Source organism: Salmo salar, chromosome 01 (genome assembly GCF_965601325.2).
Source record: "Salmo salar chromosome 01, fSalSal1, whole genome shotgun sequence".
NCBI classification, from domain to species: Eukaryota; Metazoa; Chordata; class Actinopteri; order Salmoniformes; family Salmonidae; genus Salmo; species Salmo salar.
In genome coordinates, this window is record NC_138291.1 from 89,111,896 (window position 1) to 89,129,929 (window position 18,034).

Below are 18,034 nucleotides of genomic sequence, written 5' to 3' on the forward strand. Positions count from 1 at the left end.
ATCTGAACAAAGCGGTTCATACAGGGTCCTAGGAGCATCATCATCACAAGACCGGGACACAATACTCACTTTGCGACAGGGACATAATGGAGAGCACAGCAGGGTGGGAGACAGTAAGTTTTTGTTTGTATGTGTGTTTTTGTCTACATATTAGTGACTGATTCACAGGTTAGGCACCTTATACAAGTACTTATCATTGTTTGATGGCATAGGCCTACAAACAACCACACAAAGCAATCATCCTCTGTCTAAAAATGCTATTACGAATTGAATTTACACTTAGATTTCTACCAGTACATAAATATGGTAATTAGTCTTCCCTGTGGCGCAGTTGGTAGAGCATGGTGTGTGTAACACCAGGGTTGTGGGTTCGATTCCCACGGGGGGCCAGTACCCAAAAAAAATGCATGAAATGAAATGTATGCATTCACTACTGTGAGTCGCTCTGGATAAGAGCGTCTGCTAAATGACTAAAATGTAGTCTTCTTGAGAGTGGGGGATGGGGTTCAAGGTAAATTCAAGGAAACTGGACTTACACTAATACAAAGGTATTTCCTCATGGTGTCATGTTTTTTTTTTATGCTTACTAATGATGGGACTGAATGGAATGTTGACAAACTTGTTGGTGAACAAGATACGGTTTCTCTCTGAGAAATCAACTGCATGAAAAAAAAAAAGTATTTTATTTAACTAGGCAAGTCATTTAAGAACAAATTCTTATTTACAATGACAGCCTAGGAACAGTGGGTAAACTGCCTTGTTCAGGTGCAGAACGACTGATTTTTACATTGTCAGCTCAGGGATTCGATCTAGCAACCTTTCGGTTACTGGCCCAACGCTCTAACCACTAGGCTACCTGCCACCCCATTTGCACCATATTTGATAAGCAAATTTGGTGCAAATAAACAAATGGTGAACTTCAGAGTGTCACTTTTTGCTTAAGGAGTGAAATATGACTGCAGGTTAACTTTCTGGAAAACCATTCATTGACTTTTTAGTCTTCATGTTTGTACTCATGTGCTTACTGTAGGCTGCTAATAGCAGGAGTCTCTCTGGGGGAGGAGAGGAGAGAAACCCTGCCTCCAAAATGAGTATTTCTGGGGAGAACAACTCTCATAAACCCATGGGGGAGAGGAGTGTTTTTGATTGTGATGAATCATAAATGCTGGATTCAATTGAGTTTATAGCATGTTTTCTATGCATTAATAACATCCCCAAGTACCCTATCCTTCACTATTTATCATCATGGGAAATACATTTGTGATCAATAGGGTTTCTGTGTTGTATCAAAGCAAAATCCAACCAGAGAGACCAGACTCACCTGAGAGAACCTATAGAATTTAGACCATTCACTCCTAAAAATGGGAAAGTAGTTTGGTTTGGAAACATTTTAATACCCTGTATTTTCTCGTTTTTATTTTGTTGATATTTTGTAGCTTGATTGCTGAACAGATATCGATATTATGCTTTTGACAGGGATCGATCCAACTCCCCTGTACCTAGCTGTGTTTCCATGAAGAGTAACCAGTCCATTAGAGAACCTATAGAATTCAGAGAAGGACCTTTTCAAACTGACCAAAGGTAAGTGCTTCAGGACCAGGTTGTCTCTCTCAAAATGTTGACATACTAACACAGACCCGTTTAAAAAGTAAGTCTACTGTCTCCTGATTGGAGATGTCTGTTCTGGTGTTTAACAGGGTCCAGCAGGAGAGACCAGACTCCACTGTACCCAGTGGTATATCCATGAAGAGTGAACAGTCAAAGAGAGAGCCTATAGAATTCCGGAGTGAAGACTTTCCTCCAAAACAAGAGTAAGAAGTCTTGTGTTGTCATTTTAAGAAATCTGAGTGTGATTTCCAGAGAAAAAAAGCTTAGCAATGGTACTTGCCTTGTTCCTACACAGAGTTCCCAGAGACCAATATGAGAAATCAGTCAGAAATTCCAAATGGTTAGTCTGCCCCAAGTCATGAAATGGACCTGTTCTCCATATTTAAGGTGGGCTGTCTTAATTTGCTCGTGCTGGAAAATGGCTTTGAAACCTCGATTCTTACCTCCAAGACTATTGCGACTTAGTTCTCTATGTCCTTTTGAATTGTTTGTTGCAGTTGCTTGAATGCAATGTCATCACTTTTGTGAAGAATGAATTGAAGAGGTTCCAGAGGATTCTTTGTAAAGATTACACAGATAAACATACTGAGAATGAGAAGCAGGAGAGCAGCGCCAGAGAAGGGGCTCTGAAGATCACACTGCACATTCTGAGGAACATGAACCAGAAGGAGCTGGCTGACTCCTCGCTGGAGAAACGTAACGATTCAAGTCTTTGTTGCTTGGAGGCTAGATCCTCTTTACCTACAGCAGAACATCTGATGCATCTGCGGTTCTTCCCTTGAGGCAGTTAACCCCCAACAACAACTGCTCCTCTGGCGCCGATGACGTGAACGTAGATTAAGGCAGCCCCCGCACCTCTGATTCAGAGGGGTTGTATTTGTATTTATTATGGATTCCCATTAGCTGCTGCCAAGGCATCAGCTACTCTTCCTGGGGTCCAACAAAATTAAGGCAGTTACACAATTTTAAAAACATTACAATACATTAACAACAGATATCACAACACATTAAGTGTGTTCCCTCAGGCCACTAACGTTACTCTACTACCACATATTTACAACACAAAATCCATGTGTGTATAGTGCATATGTTTTCATGTGTGTATATGCATGTGTCTGTGCCTATGTTTGTGTTGTTTCACAGTCCGCTGTTCCATACATTTAAAAACAAATGTTTTTTGTTGTATGATTTTACTGCTTGCATTAGTTACTTAATGTGGAATAGAGTTCTGTGTAGTCATGGCTCTATGTAGCACTCTGCGCCTCCCATAGTCTGTTCTGGACTTGGACAGTGAAGAGATCTCTGGTGGCATGTCTTGTGGGGTATGCCTGAGTGTCTGAGCTGTGTGCTAGTAGTTTAAACAGACAGCTCGGTGCATTTAACAAGTCAAAACCTCTCACAAATACAAGTAGTGATGAAGTCAATCTCTCCTCTACTTTGAGCCAGGTGAGATTGATAATGTTAGCTCTCCCTGTACATTTTAGGGCCAGCCGTGCTGCCCTGTTCTGGGCCAATTGGAATTTTCCTAAATCCCTCTTTGTGGCACCTGACCACACGACTGGACAGTAGTCCAGGTGCGACCAAACTAAGGCCTTTAGGACCTTCCTTGTTTATAGCGTTGTTAAGAAGGCAAGAGTAGTGCTTTATTATGGACAAACCTTTCCCCATCTTCGCTACTGTTACATCTGACCATGTCAGTTTACAATCCATGGTTATGCATAAGAAGTTCAGTCTCCTCAACTTGCTCAATTTCCACATTATTAATTACTAGATTTATTTGAGGTTTAATGTTTTAGTGAATGATTTGTCCCAAATACAATGCTTTTAGTTTTTGAAATAATTAGGACCAACTATACTGAACAAAAATCTAAACTTAATATGTAACAATTTAAAAGATTTTACTGAGTTACAGTTCATATGAGGAAATCAGCCAAATCAATTCATTAGGCCCTAATCTATGGATTTCACATGACTGGGAATATAGATAGCATCTGTTGGTCATAGACACCTTTAAAAAATCGGCCTCACAATGGGCTTCAGGATGTCGTCACAGTATTTATGTGCATTCAAATTGCTATCAATAAAATGCAATTGTGTTCGTTGTCCGTAGTTTATGCCTGCCCATACCATAACCCCACCGCCACCATGGGGGACTCTGTTCACAACGTTGACATCAGCAAACCACTTGCCCACACAATGCCATGCAGTACACTTGGTCTGCGGTTGTCATGTCCTGACCGTAGTAAGATGTTATTTTTTATGGTAGAGTAGGTCAGGGCGTGACAGGGGGTGTTTTGTGTTTTTCTATCAATGTTTAGTTCTAGTTTTCTATTTCTATGTTGTTTTTTTGGGATGATCTCCAATTAGAGGCAGCTGGTCCTCATTGTCTCTAATTGGAGATCATACTTAAGTAGGGTTTTTTTCCACCTGTATTTGTGGGTAGTTGTATTCTGTTTAGTCTATGTACCTGACAGAACTGTGCGCTTTCGTTTTACTCTTTGTTATTTTGTCTTTAGTGTTTTTGAGTTAAAATAAATTTCATCATGAGCACTCAACACGCTGCGCTTTGGTCCCCTCTCTTTACAGTGGTTGTGAGGCCGGTTGGACGTACTGCCAAATTGTCATGCTGTTTAATCAGCTTCTTGATATGCCATACCTGTCAGGTGGATAGATTATATTAGAAAAGGAGAAATGGTCACTAAGAGGGATGTAAACTGATTTGTTCACAAAATTTGAGAAAAATACGCTTTTTGTGCATATGGAACATTTCTGGGATCTTTTATTTCAGCTCATGAAACATGGGACCAACACTTTACATGCTGCGTTGATATTTTTCTTCAGTGTAAATCTTGCCACCCATTCTGAAACTGACTGCATCTCTTTGTTAGGTGTTGCAGTGATTTCACTTGCTGTGGTAGCTGACATGAATAGTGTTGAGTCATCAGCATACAAAGACACACAGGCTTTATTCAGAGCCAGTGGCAGGTCATTAGTAAAGATTGAAAAAAGTAAGGGGCTTAGACAGCTGCCCTGGAGAATGCCTGACTCTACCTGGATTATGTTGGAGAGTCTTCCATTAAAGAATACCATCTGTAACTCTCAATCCACAATATAGCAGGGGATGTAAAGCCATAACACATACATTTTTCCAGCAGCAGATTATGATCAATAATGCCAAAAGCTACACTGAAGTCAAACACAATAGCTTCCACAATGTTTTTATTACACATTTTTCTCAGACAATCATCAGTCATTTGTGTAAGTGCTGTACATGTTGATGTACATGTTGAATGCCCTTCCCTATAAGCATGCTGAAAATCTGTTAATTTGTTTACTGTGAAATAACATTGTATCTGGTCAAACACATTTTTTTCCACAGTTTACTAAGGGTTGGTAACAGGCTGATTGGTCAGCTGTTCAAGACAGTAAAGGGTGCTTTGCTATTCTTGGGTAGAATAATGACTTTTGCTGCCCTTAAGGCCTGAGGGAACACACTTTCTTGTATGCTTAAATTGAAGAGATGGCATATAGGAGTGGCAATATCATCCGCTATCATCCTCAGTAATTTTCCATCCAAGTTGTCAGACCCAGGTGTTTTGTTATTGTTGATAGACAACAATAAATGTTTCACCTCTTCCACACTCACCTTCCTGAATTCCAAATTACAATACTTGTCTTTCATAATTTGGTCAGTTATGCATGGTTGAGTGGGTTCAGAATTTGTTGTTGGCATGTCATGCCTAAGTGAGCTAACCTTGCCAATCATTAAAGTAGTTGGCATCAGTGGGTTAAGTGATGAATGAGCCACCTCCAATTATAATTGTATTTTAAAAAATTTTGGGGACATTGTTCTGCGGGCCAACAAAAGGGCTTACAGTGCATTCGGAAAGTATTCAGACCCCTTGACTTTTTCCACATTTTGTTACGTTACAGCCTTATTCTAAAATGAATTTAAAAAAAAAATTCCCCTCATCAATCTACACACAATACCCCATAATGATAAAGCAAAAACAGGTTTTTAGAAATGTTTGCAAATGTATTACACATAAAAAAACTGAAATATCACATTTATATAGGTATTCAGACCCTTTACTCAGTACTTTGTTGAAGCACCTTTGGCAGCAATTACAGCCTTGAGTCTTATTGGGTATGACGTTACAAGCTTGGCACACCTGTATTTGGGGAGTTTCTCCCATTCTTCTCTGCAGATCCTCTCAAGCTCTCAGGTCTGATGGCAAGCATCGCTGCACAGCTATTTTCAGGTCTCTCCAGAGGTGTTCGATCGAGTTCAAGTCCAGGCTCTGGCTGGGCCACTCAAGGACATGCAGAGACTTGTCCCGAAGCCACTCCTGCGTTGTCTTGGCTGTTTGCTTAGGGATGTTGTCCTGTTGGAAGGGGAACCTTCTTCCCAGTCTGAGGTCCTGAGCACTCTGGAGCAGGTTTTCATAAAGGATCTCTCTGCACTTTGCTCCGTTCATCTTTCCCTCGATCCTGACTAGTCTCCCAGTCCCTGCCGCTGAAAAACATCCCCACAGCATGATGCTGCCACCACCATGTGAAACCGATGTGAAATGGCTAGTTAGTTAGCGGTGGTGCGCGCTAATAGCGTTTCAATCAGTGACGTCACTCGCTCTGAGACTTGAAGTAGGGTTTCCCCTTGCGTTGCAAGGGCCGTGGCTTTTGTGGCGCGATGGGTAACGATGCTTCGTGGGTGACTGTTGTCGATGTGTGCAAGGGTCCCTGGTTCGAGCCCAGGTTGGGGCGAAGAGAGGGACGGAACCTACACTGTTACACATGCTTCACTGTAGGGATGGTGCCAGGTTTCTTCCAGAAGTGACGCTTGGCATTCAGGCCAAAGAGTTCAATCTTGGTTCCATCAGACCAGAGAACCTTGTTTCTCATGGTCTGAGAGTCCTTTAGGTGCCTTTTGGCAAACTCTAAGCTGCTGTCATGTGTCTTTTACTGAGGAATGGCTTCCGTCTGGCCACTCTACCATAAATGCCTGATTGGTGGAGTGCTGCAGAGATGGTTGTCCTTCTGGAAGGTTCTCCCATCTCAACAGAGGAACTCTGGAGCTCTGTCAGAGTGACCATCGGGTTCTTGATCACCTCCCTGACCGAGGCCCTTCTCCCCCGATTGCTCAGTTTAGCCGGGCGGCGAGCTCTAGGAAGAGTCTTGGGGGTTCTAAACTTCTTCCATTTAACAATGATGGAGGCCACTGTGTTCTTGGGGACCTTCAATGCTGCAGACATGTTTTGCTAACCTTCTCCAGATCTGTGCCTCGACACAATCCTGTCTCGGAGCTCTACGGACAATTTCTTCGACCTCATGGCTTGGTTTTTGGTCTGACCTGCACTGTCAATTCTGGGACCTTATATAGACAGGTGTGTGCTTTTGCAAATCATATCCAATCAATTGAACTTACCACAGGTGGAATCCAATCAAGTTGTAGAAACATCTCAAGGATGATCAATGGAAACAGGATGCACCTGAGGTCAATTTCGCGTCTTATAGCAAAGGGTCTGAGCATTTATATAAATACAATTTTAGTGTTTTTCATTTTTAACAAATTAGCAACCATTTTCAAAAAAACTACTTTTTTTTAGCCTTTTCATAATGGGGTATTGTGTGTATTTAATCAATTTTAGAATAAGGCTGTAACAAAATGTTAAAAAAGTCAAGGGGTCTGAATACATTCCGAAGCACTGTATATGCACAACATAAGCCTGGCTCATGGGATATTGGTATCCACAGTACTCCATACACAACCTTTTTCTTGTAATCACCCAAAAGGTTGTTTTGAACAATATTTTTTTTCTTCCCCATGGCAAAATGTTTATAATTACAAGAAATTAGCATTAAAACTGCAAAATGTTCTCTTCCCCAAGGCAAATTAAGACAATTTCAGGAAATTGTCTTTAAAACTGCAACGTTTTCTTTCTGATTCCAGAGAGGGCCTTGAAAATGTTCTTTACCAGGGCCCGAGACTTGATATGTCCAGACGTGCACCGCAGAAGTCATAGTAAAACTGCTTTTTATCTCACTCTAAAGTAGTTGTGTTTTGATATTATGAGGGGGTCCCTGATGAATTTGCTATCACAAAAGAGGTCCCTGGTGCAAACCAGTTTGGGAACCCCTGACCTTGTCCATGTGGTTCCACAGATGAGAAGAGTTACTAACAGTCGCTATACATCTGTGATTGGAGCAGCCTTAACCACCATATAAAATATCTTTTGACATGTAGCCTAAATGTTTTATGACTTGTTTGTTTATTTAGATGAGCTTGCTATGGTCTGGCGAGAGAAACTAAAATCTACCTTGAAGAAGAAGTTTGAACATGTATTTGAGGGAATCGGGGATCAAGGAAATCCAACAAGACGTCTCAACCAGATCTACACAGACCTCTACATCACAGAGGGTGAAAGTGGAGAGGTCAACAGTGAACATGAAGTGAGACAGATCGAGACAACATCCAGGAGACCAGCAACACAAGAGACAACAATGAAATACAACAATATCTTTAAATCGTTACCCGGACAAGACACACCAATCAGACGTGTGATGACCAAGGGAGTAGCTTGCATTGGAAAAAGTCTCTGTGCAGAAGTTCATTCTGGACTGGGCTGAAGGAAAAGCAAATCAAGACATCCAGTTCATATTCCCGTTCCCTTTTCGGGAGCTGAATTTGATGAAAGGAAACAAGCAGTTTGATTGAGCTTCTTGGTCATTTTATCATGGGGATGAAAAGCGTTGATTCCTCTGACTATGGCAAGTGCAAAGTTTTGTTTGTCTTAGATGGTGTGGATGAGTGCAGACTTCCTCTAGACTTCCAGAACAATAAGAGCTGTTGTGACGTCACAGTCCACCTCGGTAGACGTGCTGCTTACAAACCTCAAGGGGAATCTGCTTCCTTTTGCTCTTATGTGGATAACCTCCCGACCTGCAGCAGTCAATCAGATCCATTCTCAGTATATTGACCTGCTGACAGAGGTACGAAGATTCAACAACCCTCAGAAGGAGGAGTACTTCCGGAAGAGAATCAATGATGAGAACCTGGCCAATAGAGTCATCACTCACATGAAGTCATTAAGGAGCCTTTTTATCATGTGCCACATACCAGTGTTCTGTTGGATCTCTGCCACAGTTCTAGAGAGAATTTTGGATGAAGCAGTGAGTGCCGACATCCCCAAAACTCTGACTCAAATGTGCACGCACTTCCTGATTTTTCAGACCAAACAATGGAATCAGAAGTACGTTGGAGAGCGAAGTGGAGATCCTCTGCGGATAAGAGAGAGCATCCTGTCGCTGGGAAAACTGCCATTCCAGCAACTAGAGAAAGGCAATCTAATATTCTACGAGGAAGATCTAAACGAGTGTGGAATTGATATCAGAGAAGCATCAATCTACTCAGGATTGTGCACACAGATCTTCAGAGAGGAGTCTGGACTGTACCAGGGGAAGGTGTACTGCTTTGTGCATTTGAGCATCCAGGAGTTGCTTGCTGCTCTGTATGTGTTTCTCACTTTCAAGAATGGCGACAAAAGTCCACCGGTCCAACAGAAATCCTTATCCAGTAAACTCAGAAAATCATCATTTGGACACAAAACTTTGACCAACTTACACAGGAGTGCAGTTGATCAGGCCTTACAGAGTGAGAATGGAGATATGGACCTATTCCTCCACTTCCTTCTTGGCCTCTCGCTGGAGTCTAATCAGACTATCCTATGCGGTCTACTGACAGAATCAGGAAGCAGCTCAACCAGCATGGAGGGAACAGTCAAGTGAATCAAAGAGAAGATCAGAAAGAATCTCTCTCCAGATAGGTACACCAATCAGTTCCACTGTCTAAATGAGCTGAATTACTATTCTCTAGAGGAAGAGATCCAATGCTACCTGAGATCAGGAAGTCTCTCAGAAGGCAAACTCTCACCTGCACAGTGGTCAGCTCTGTTGTTTGTTTTGCTTTCTTCAGAAAGGGAGCTAGATGTGTTTGACCTGAGGTAATACTCTACATCAGAGGAGGGTCTTCTAAGGCTGCTGCCAGTAGTCAAAGCATCCAGAACAGCTCTGAAAGTACCAGATCAAAATCACAGAAAATGAAATGAAATGATACTGGTGTTTTAATTACTTGCTCAGATTGAGTAACCCAATGTGTTTGTTGTTCAACACTATTTTGTATTTTAGTCTGAATCAGTGTAACCTCACAGAGAGATGCTGTGAAGAGCTGGCCTCAGCGCTCAGCTCAAACTCCTCATACCTGAGAGAGCTGGACCTGAGTCACAGTAACCTGCTGGATTCAGGAGTGAAGCTGCTTTGTTTTGGACTGGGGAATCCACACTGTAAACTACAGATACTACGGTCAATATTCATTCAGTTCTGGGATAGATCATTATTTTTACAATATCATGGTCATTTTAACAGTGAAAAACATTTCATCAACTATTTTGTATTTTAGGGTGAATCGATGCTACATCACAGACAGATGCTGTGAAGCGTTGGCCTCAGCTCTCAGCTCAAACTCCTCACACTTGAGAGAGCTGGACCTGAGTCACAATGACCTCAGCTGCTCTCTGCTGGACTGGAAAATCTACACTGTCAACTGAAGACTCTGAGGTCAGCACACACTCTAAGATACACTCTAACTGAGCTGGTCTTGCTTTTAGGGAATATTAGTTTTACAGATTGTTTTACCTCTTGCAGGTTGACATGTTGCAATATTATAGAAGAAGGCTGTACTTTTCTGGCTTCAGCTCTCAATTCAAACCCTTCGCAACTAAGAGAGCTGGACCTGAGCTTCAATTACCCACACACAGAGACGCGTACAAAGCTCTCCCTCGCCCTCCATTTGGTAAATCCGACCACAACTCTATCCTCCTGATTCCTGCTTACAAGCAAAAATGAAAGCAGGAAGCACCAGTGACTCGGTCTATAAAAAAAGTGGTCAGATGAAGCAGATGCTAAACTACAGGACTGTTATTGCTATCACAGACTAGAACATGTTCCGGGATTCATTCCGATGACATTTAGGAATACACCACATCAGTCACTGGCTTTATCAATAAGTGCATCGAGGTCGTCATCCCCAAAGTGACTGTACGTACATACCCCAACCAGAAGCCATGTATTACAGGCAACATTCGCACTGAGCTAAAGGGTAGAGCTGCAGCTTTCAAGGTGCGGTACTCTAACCCGGAAGCTTACAAGAAATCCCGCTATGCCTGTGACGAACCATCAAACAGGCAAAGCGTCAATACAGGGCTAAGATTGAATCATACTACACCGGCTCCAACGCTCGTCGGATGTGGCAGGGCTTGCAAACAATTACAGACGACAAAGGGAAGCACAGCCGCGAACTGCCCAGTGACACGAGCCTACCAGACGAGCTAAATCACTTCTATGCTCGCTTCGAGGCAAGCAACACTGAGGCATGCATGAGACCAGCAGCTGTTCTGGACGACTGTGTGATCACGCTCTCCGTAGCCGACGTGAGTAAGACCTTTAAACAAGTTAACATACACAAGGCTGCGGGGCCAGACGGATTACCCGTACGTGTGCTCCGGGCATGTGCTGACCAACTGGCAGGTGTCTTCACTGACATTTTCAACATGTCCCTGATTGAGTCTGTAATACCAACATGTTTCAAGCATACTACCATAGTCCCTGTGTCCAAGAACACAAAAGCAACCTGCCTAAATGACTACAGACCTGTAGCACTCACGTCCGTAGCCATGAAGTGCTTTGAAAGGCTGGTAATGGCTCACATCAACACCATTATCCCAGAAACCCTAGACCCACTCCAATTTGCATACCGCCCAAACAGATCCACAGATGATGCAATCTCTATTGCACTCCACACTGCCCTTTCCCACCTGGACAAAAGGAACACCTATGTGAGAATTCTATTTATTGACTACAGTTCAGCGTTCAACACCATAGTACCCTCATAGCTTATCACTAAGCTAAGGAACCTGGGACTAAACACCTCCCTCTGCAACTGGATCCTGGACTTCCTGACGGGCCGCCGCCAGGTGGTGAGGGTAGGTCGCAACACATCTGCCACGCTGATCCTCAGCACTGGAGCTCCCCAGGGGTGCGTGCTCAGTCCCCTCCTGAACTCCCTGTTCACTCACGACTGCATGGCCAGGCACGACTCCAACACCATCATTACGTTTGCAGACGACACAACAGTGGTAGACCTGATCGCCGACAACAATGAGACAGCCTGTAGGGAGGAGATCAGAGACCTGGGCGGGTGGTGCCAGAATAACAACCTATCCCTCAACGTAACCAAGACTAAGGAGATGATTGTGGACTACAGGAAAAGGAGCACCGAGCACACCCCCATTCTCATCGATGGGGTTGTAGTGGAGCAGGTTGAGAGCTTCAAGTTCCTTGGTGTCCACATCAACAACAAACTAGAATGGTTCAAACACACCAAGACAGTCGTGAAGAGGGCACGACAAAGCCTATTTCCCCTCAGGAAACTAAAAAGATTTGGCATGGGTCCTGAGATCCTCAAAAGGTTCTACAGCTGCAATATCGAGAGCATCCTGACTGGTTGCATCACTGCCTGGTACGGCAATTGCTCGGCCTCCGACCGCAAGGCACTTCAGAGGGTAGTGCGTACGGCCCAGTACATCACTGGGACCTCTACACCAGGCGGTGTCAGAGGAACGACCTAAAAATTGTCAAAGACCCCAGCCACCCCAGTCATAGACTGTTCTCTCTACTACCGCATGGCAAGTGGTACCTGAGTACCAAGTCTAGGACAAAAAGGCTTCTCAACAGTTTTTACCTCCAAGCCATAAGACTCCTGAACAGGTAATCAAATGGTTACCCGGACTATTTGCATTGTGTGCCCCCCCCCCCCAACCCCTCTTTTTACGCTGCTGCTACTCTCTGTTTACCATATATGCATAGTCACTTTAACTATGCATTCATGTACATACTACCTCAATTGGGCCGACCAACCAGTGCTCCCGCACATTGACTAACCGGGCTATCTGCATTGTGTCTCGTCACCCACCACCCCCTCTTTTTACGCTTCTGCTACTCTCTGTTCATCATATATGCATAGTCACTTTAACTATACCTACATGTACATACTACCTCAATAAGCCTGACTAACCTGTGTCTGTAAATAGCCTTGCTACTGTTATTTTCAAATGTCTTTTTACTGTTTTATTTCTTTACCTACCTACACACACACACATTTTTTTTCGCACTATTGGTTAAGTAAGCATTTCACTGTTGTATTCGGCGCACGTGACAAATAAACTTTGATTTGATTTGAGACTCAGGAGTGAATCTGTTCTCAGCTTTACTGGATAATCCACGCTGTAAACTGGAAAAACTAAAGTAAAAATCAATATGTGGTTGGGTGAATGAATTTGATTTTTGTAACATAATATATTTCCCATTCCGGTTGCATGTGCCAATAAATCATTGTCTGTTTTTCAACAGAATGGACATTGCTGAAGAGAGCAGGCTCAACTTCGGGCTTAGGAAATGTAAGTCATGACTGATGTGGACAATATGGCTGTGAAGTCAGCAAAACAATAGTACAAACAGAACCAATTTGGTTGAATATCAGAAAACTAACATACACTGCTCAAAAAAATAAAGGGAACACTTAAACAACACATCCTAGATCTGAATGAAAGAAATAATCTTATGAAATACTTTTTTCTTTACATAGTTGAATGTGCTGACAACAAAATCACACAAAAATAATCAATGGAAATCCAATTTATCAACCCATGGAGGTCTGGATTTGGAGTCACACTCAAAATTAAAGTGGAAAACCACACTACAGGCTGGTCCAACTTTGATGTAATGTCCTTAAAACAAGTCAAAATGAGGCTCAGTAGTGTGTGTGGCCTCCACGTGCCTGTATGACCTCCCTACAACGCCTGGGCATGCTCCTGATGATGTGGCGGATGGTCTCCTGAGGGATCTCCTCCCAGACCTGGACTAAAGCATCCGCCAACTCCTGGACAGTCTGTGGTGCAACGTGGCGTTGGTGGATGGAGCGAGACATGATGTCCCAGATGTGCTCAATTGGATTCAGGTCTGGGGAACGGGCGGGCCAGTCCATAGCATCAATGCCTTCCTCTTGCAGGAACTGCTGACACACTCCAGCCACATGAGGTCTAGCATTGTCTTGCATTAGGAGGAACCCAGGGCCAACCGCACCAGCATATGGTCTCACAAGGGGTCTGAGGATCTCATCTCGGTACCTAATGGCAGTCAGGCTACCTCTGGCGAGCACATGGAGGGCTGTGCGGCCCCCCAAAGAAATGCCACCCCACACCATGACTGACCCACCGCTAAACCGGTCATGCTGGAGGATGTTGCAGGCAGCAGAATGTTCTCCACGGCGTCTCCAGACTCTGTCACGTCTGTCACATGCTCAGTGTGAACCTGCTTTCATCTGTGAAGAGAACAGGGCGCCAGTGGCGAATTTGCCAATCTTGGTGTTCTCTGGCAAATGCCAAACATCCTGCACGGTGTTGGGCTGTAAGCACAACCCCCACCTGTGGACGTCGGGCCCTCATACCACCCTCATGGAGTCTGTTTCTGACCGTTTGAGCAGAAACATGCACACTTGTGGCCTGCTGGAGGTCATTTTGCAGGGCTCTGGCAGTGCTCCTCCTGCTCCTCCTTGCACAAAGGCGGAGGTAGCGGTCCTGCTGCTGGGTTGTTGCCCTCCTACGGCCTCCTCCACGTCTCCTGATGTACTGGCCTGTCTCCTGGTAGCGCCTCCATGCTCTGGACATTACGCTGACAGACACAGCAAACCTTCTTGCCACAGCTCGCATTGATGTGCCATCCTGGATGAGCTGCACTACCTGAGCCACTTGTGTGGGTTGTAGACTCCGTCTCATGCTACCACTAGAGTGAAAGCACCGCCAGCATTCAAAAGTGACCAAAACATCAGCCAGGAAGCATAGGAATTGAGAAGTGGTCTGTGGTCACCACCTGCTGAACCACTCCTTTATTGGGGGTGTCTTGCTTATTGCCTATAATTTCCACCTGTTGTCTATTTTATTTGCACAACAGCATGTGAAATGTATTGTCAATCAGTGTTGCTTCCTAAGTGGACAGTTTGATTTCACAGAAGTGTGATTGACTTGGAGTTACATTGTTGTTTAAGTGTTCCCTTTATTTTTTTGAGCAGTGTATTTTACAAGACAATTTTTTTCCCCTTGTGGAAAACGATACATATTAGAGTTAACATTCAGTGCAGGGTTGAGTGGAAAAACTGATAGACGTTCTGTGAATGGTGTTTTTTTTCTAAACCAAGTTCATATTTTCAATCAGATCACTGTGAGCTCACACTGGAGCCGAACACAGCACAAAGACTGCTCTTGCTGTCTGAAGGGAACAGAAAGGTGACAAGGGTGAGGGAGGAGAAGCCATATCCTGACCATCCTGAAAGATTTGACCACTCAAAACAAGTGCTGTGTAGAGGGTTTGTTTGGGAGATGCTACTGGGAGGCAGACTGGAGTAGGGAATGGGTCGGTATAGGAGTGGCATACAAAGGAATCAATAGAAAAGACAAGTTTGATGTCAGCTGGCATGGATGCAATGCCAAGTCCTGGAGACTGAACTGCTCTCATTACAACTACATTGCACTAGCATACATGTCCTCTCCTCTCTCTCTAAAAGAATAGGAGTATATCTTGACTGGCTGGCTGGCACTCTGTCCTTCTACAGAGTTGTCTCTGCTGGATTGACCCACCTGTACACCTTCCGTACCACATTTGCTGAGCCGCTCTAGCCAGTATTTACTCTTTGGGATGGCTCCTCTGTGTCCCTGTGCTCCAGGTGAAACAGCCTTTAGTGTCTTGGAACACCCTTCAGGTTTCACATGCTTTACTGTTGTTAATCCATCCTTGTGTGGAACATGGCTTCTCAAATAGCTAGACACTTTTGTGTATATAAAGTGCTATTGAAGCAGTAGCTTAAATCTAAATAATGTGCAATGTTTATGATTAATGCTATTCTGTAGATGATTAACTTCTGTTTTATATTGCCTTTGCTGTAGTTTTCCATATCTTGAATTAATATTAAAACTGGGTTTGTCTGAACAACAACCATCATTGTGTTGGACTCTCAATTCTTATGGTGTAAAACTCCATCATCACACTTTGGATCTTTGAGTGAAGATTAGAAGCTGTTGTATTTAAAAATACTTTGGCTGGCACAGGTTGTTGATAAGGCTTGTACACGTTGGTTTACATTACATAATGCTTTTTATCTATCAAGTATAGTATAAACTGGGGGCTGCCATGGCACCGCTCCTGTCCCGCTGACTCACCTCTGACCCCCCCCCCCCCCAAAAAAAAGAACTGACCTTAGACCAGTGTCAACTTTATTCAGGTCAAAGGTCTTTAATCGTGCAGGTCTAAAAATGGAACTGGCCACAGAAAGACAGAATGGTAGATGAGAGGTGCTGTGGTCTCTCCATTTGTAACATGGGTGGTTCAGTGAATTATTGATCACAGGTGTAAGATCCTGTTTCCCTCTGATGTCCTGTTTGTCTATGCCGTTTCTCATTAAAACATGCGTCTCATGTCACATCAATATCTGTACATCAATGGGCATGTAATCCTGACATAAGTTCATCCACTCGTGTGTTTGTGACAAATCAGCCAGAACAGGTTTTCCATTATTGCAATCTTCATTGAGCAATACAACAACCACAAAAAATAACTGATGTCCAAATAAAGTCCTCTTGAGATGATTGATAAAATATATTCACCTGAAAATCCTGAACATTGTATGGCCAGAAAGTAGTGGAATTCTTCAGAGATGGTTACACTGATTGTTCAAGTCTTCATGAAATGCCAAATGGCTCTTTTCAACATCAACAAAAGCATCTGTCAGAAAAACATAACTTTTGTCTAATTTGGCCTGTTATACTACACTGAACAGTAAGCTATAAAAACAGAGTAGCACACTCCATATATATAACCTCAACAGTAATTTACTGGGTAAAAAACCACCGTCACTGACGTTTCGGTGAACCTGAAGACAGTGATGCCTAAACATTTCATTTTTACACAATAAATTACTGGGAGGTTATATATGGAGTGTGCGACTGTTTTTGTAGCTTACAGTTTATTCACCGTTAGAGAAAATTATTTTGTGTAGAAGTGCTGACTATGTATGCGCCAGCTCATACTTTTTATTATACTACACTGAACAAAAATATAAAAGGAAAATGTAAATTGTTGGTCCCATGTTTCATGTGCTGAAATAAAAGATTCCATATGCACAAAAAGTATATTTTTCTCATTTTGTGCACACATTTGTATACATTCCTGTTAGTGAGCATTTCTCCTTTGCCAAGATAATCCATCCACTTGACAGGTGTGTGATGTCAAGAAGCGGATTAAACAGCATGATCGTTACACAGGTGTACCTTGCGCTGGGGGCAATGAAAGGCCACACTAAAATGTGCAGTTTTGTCACACAACGCCACAGATGTAAAAAGTGTGCAATTGGCATGCTGACTGCAGGAATGTCTGCCAGAGCTGTTGCCATAGAATTTAATGTTAATTTCTTTACCATAATTTCGTTGTAGAGAATTTGGCAGTACGTACAACCGGCCTCACAACCGCACACTGTAACCACGCCAGCCCAGGACCTCCAGATCCGGCTTCTTCACCTGCGGGATCATCTGAGACCAGCCACCTGGACAAATGATGAAACTGTGGGTTTGCACAACCAAAACATTTCTGCGGAAACTGTCAAAAAACATCAGGGAAGCTCATCTGCGTGTTTGTCATCCTCACCAGGGTCTTGACTTGACTGCTGTTCCGCGTTGTAACCTACTTCAGTGGGCATATGCTCACCTTCGATGGCACGCTGGAGAAGTGTGCTCTTCACGGATGAATCCCGGTTTTAACTGTACTGGGCAGATAGCTTCATGTGGGCGAGCAGTTTGCTGATGTCAACATTGTGAACAGTGCGCCCCAAGGTGGCAGCGGGGTTATGGTACGGGCAGGCATAAGCTACGGACAATGAACATAATTTTAATTCAGAGATACCGTGATGAGATCCTGAGGACCATTGTTGTGCCATTCATCCACCACCATCATGTTTCAGCATAACTTAAATGCATTTAATAAATAAAGATCTTTAGGATTACGGTATATTTTGGAGTGTTATACATTTTCATAAACAATGTGGGATGGCAGTATCAAATGTATGTGAACCGGAGAATATTTACACAAATAAATATTGTCCAGTTGAAGGCTACGGTGTGAAACTGAAGTTTGAGTTTCAGCTTTGATTTAGGCTACAGAAAGCAATCCAGCAATCATGTCGCAAGGATCCGTACACAATTTCTGGAATATCCAGCAACTTCGCACAGCCATTGAAGAGTAGGACAACATTCCACAGCCAGAAACTATG

The 18,034-nt window shown here is 43.3% G+C and overlaps 1 pseudogene across 1 annotated transcript; it reads left to right on the forward strand.

Moving 5' to 3' along the window:
- The first annotated feature begins 86 nt into the window (after positions 1-86).
- Positions 87-15,239, forward strand: LOC123744633 (protein NLRC3-like; annotated as a pseudogene). The gene is made up of 6 exons (XR_014382622.1): positions 87-113; positions 2,106-2,304; positions 7,886-8,058; positions 8,186-10,221; positions 13,072-13,118; positions 14,932-15,239. The product of XR_014382622.1 is annotated as a protein NLRC3-like (transcript).
- Positions 15,240-18,034: the final 2,795 nt, after the last annotated feature.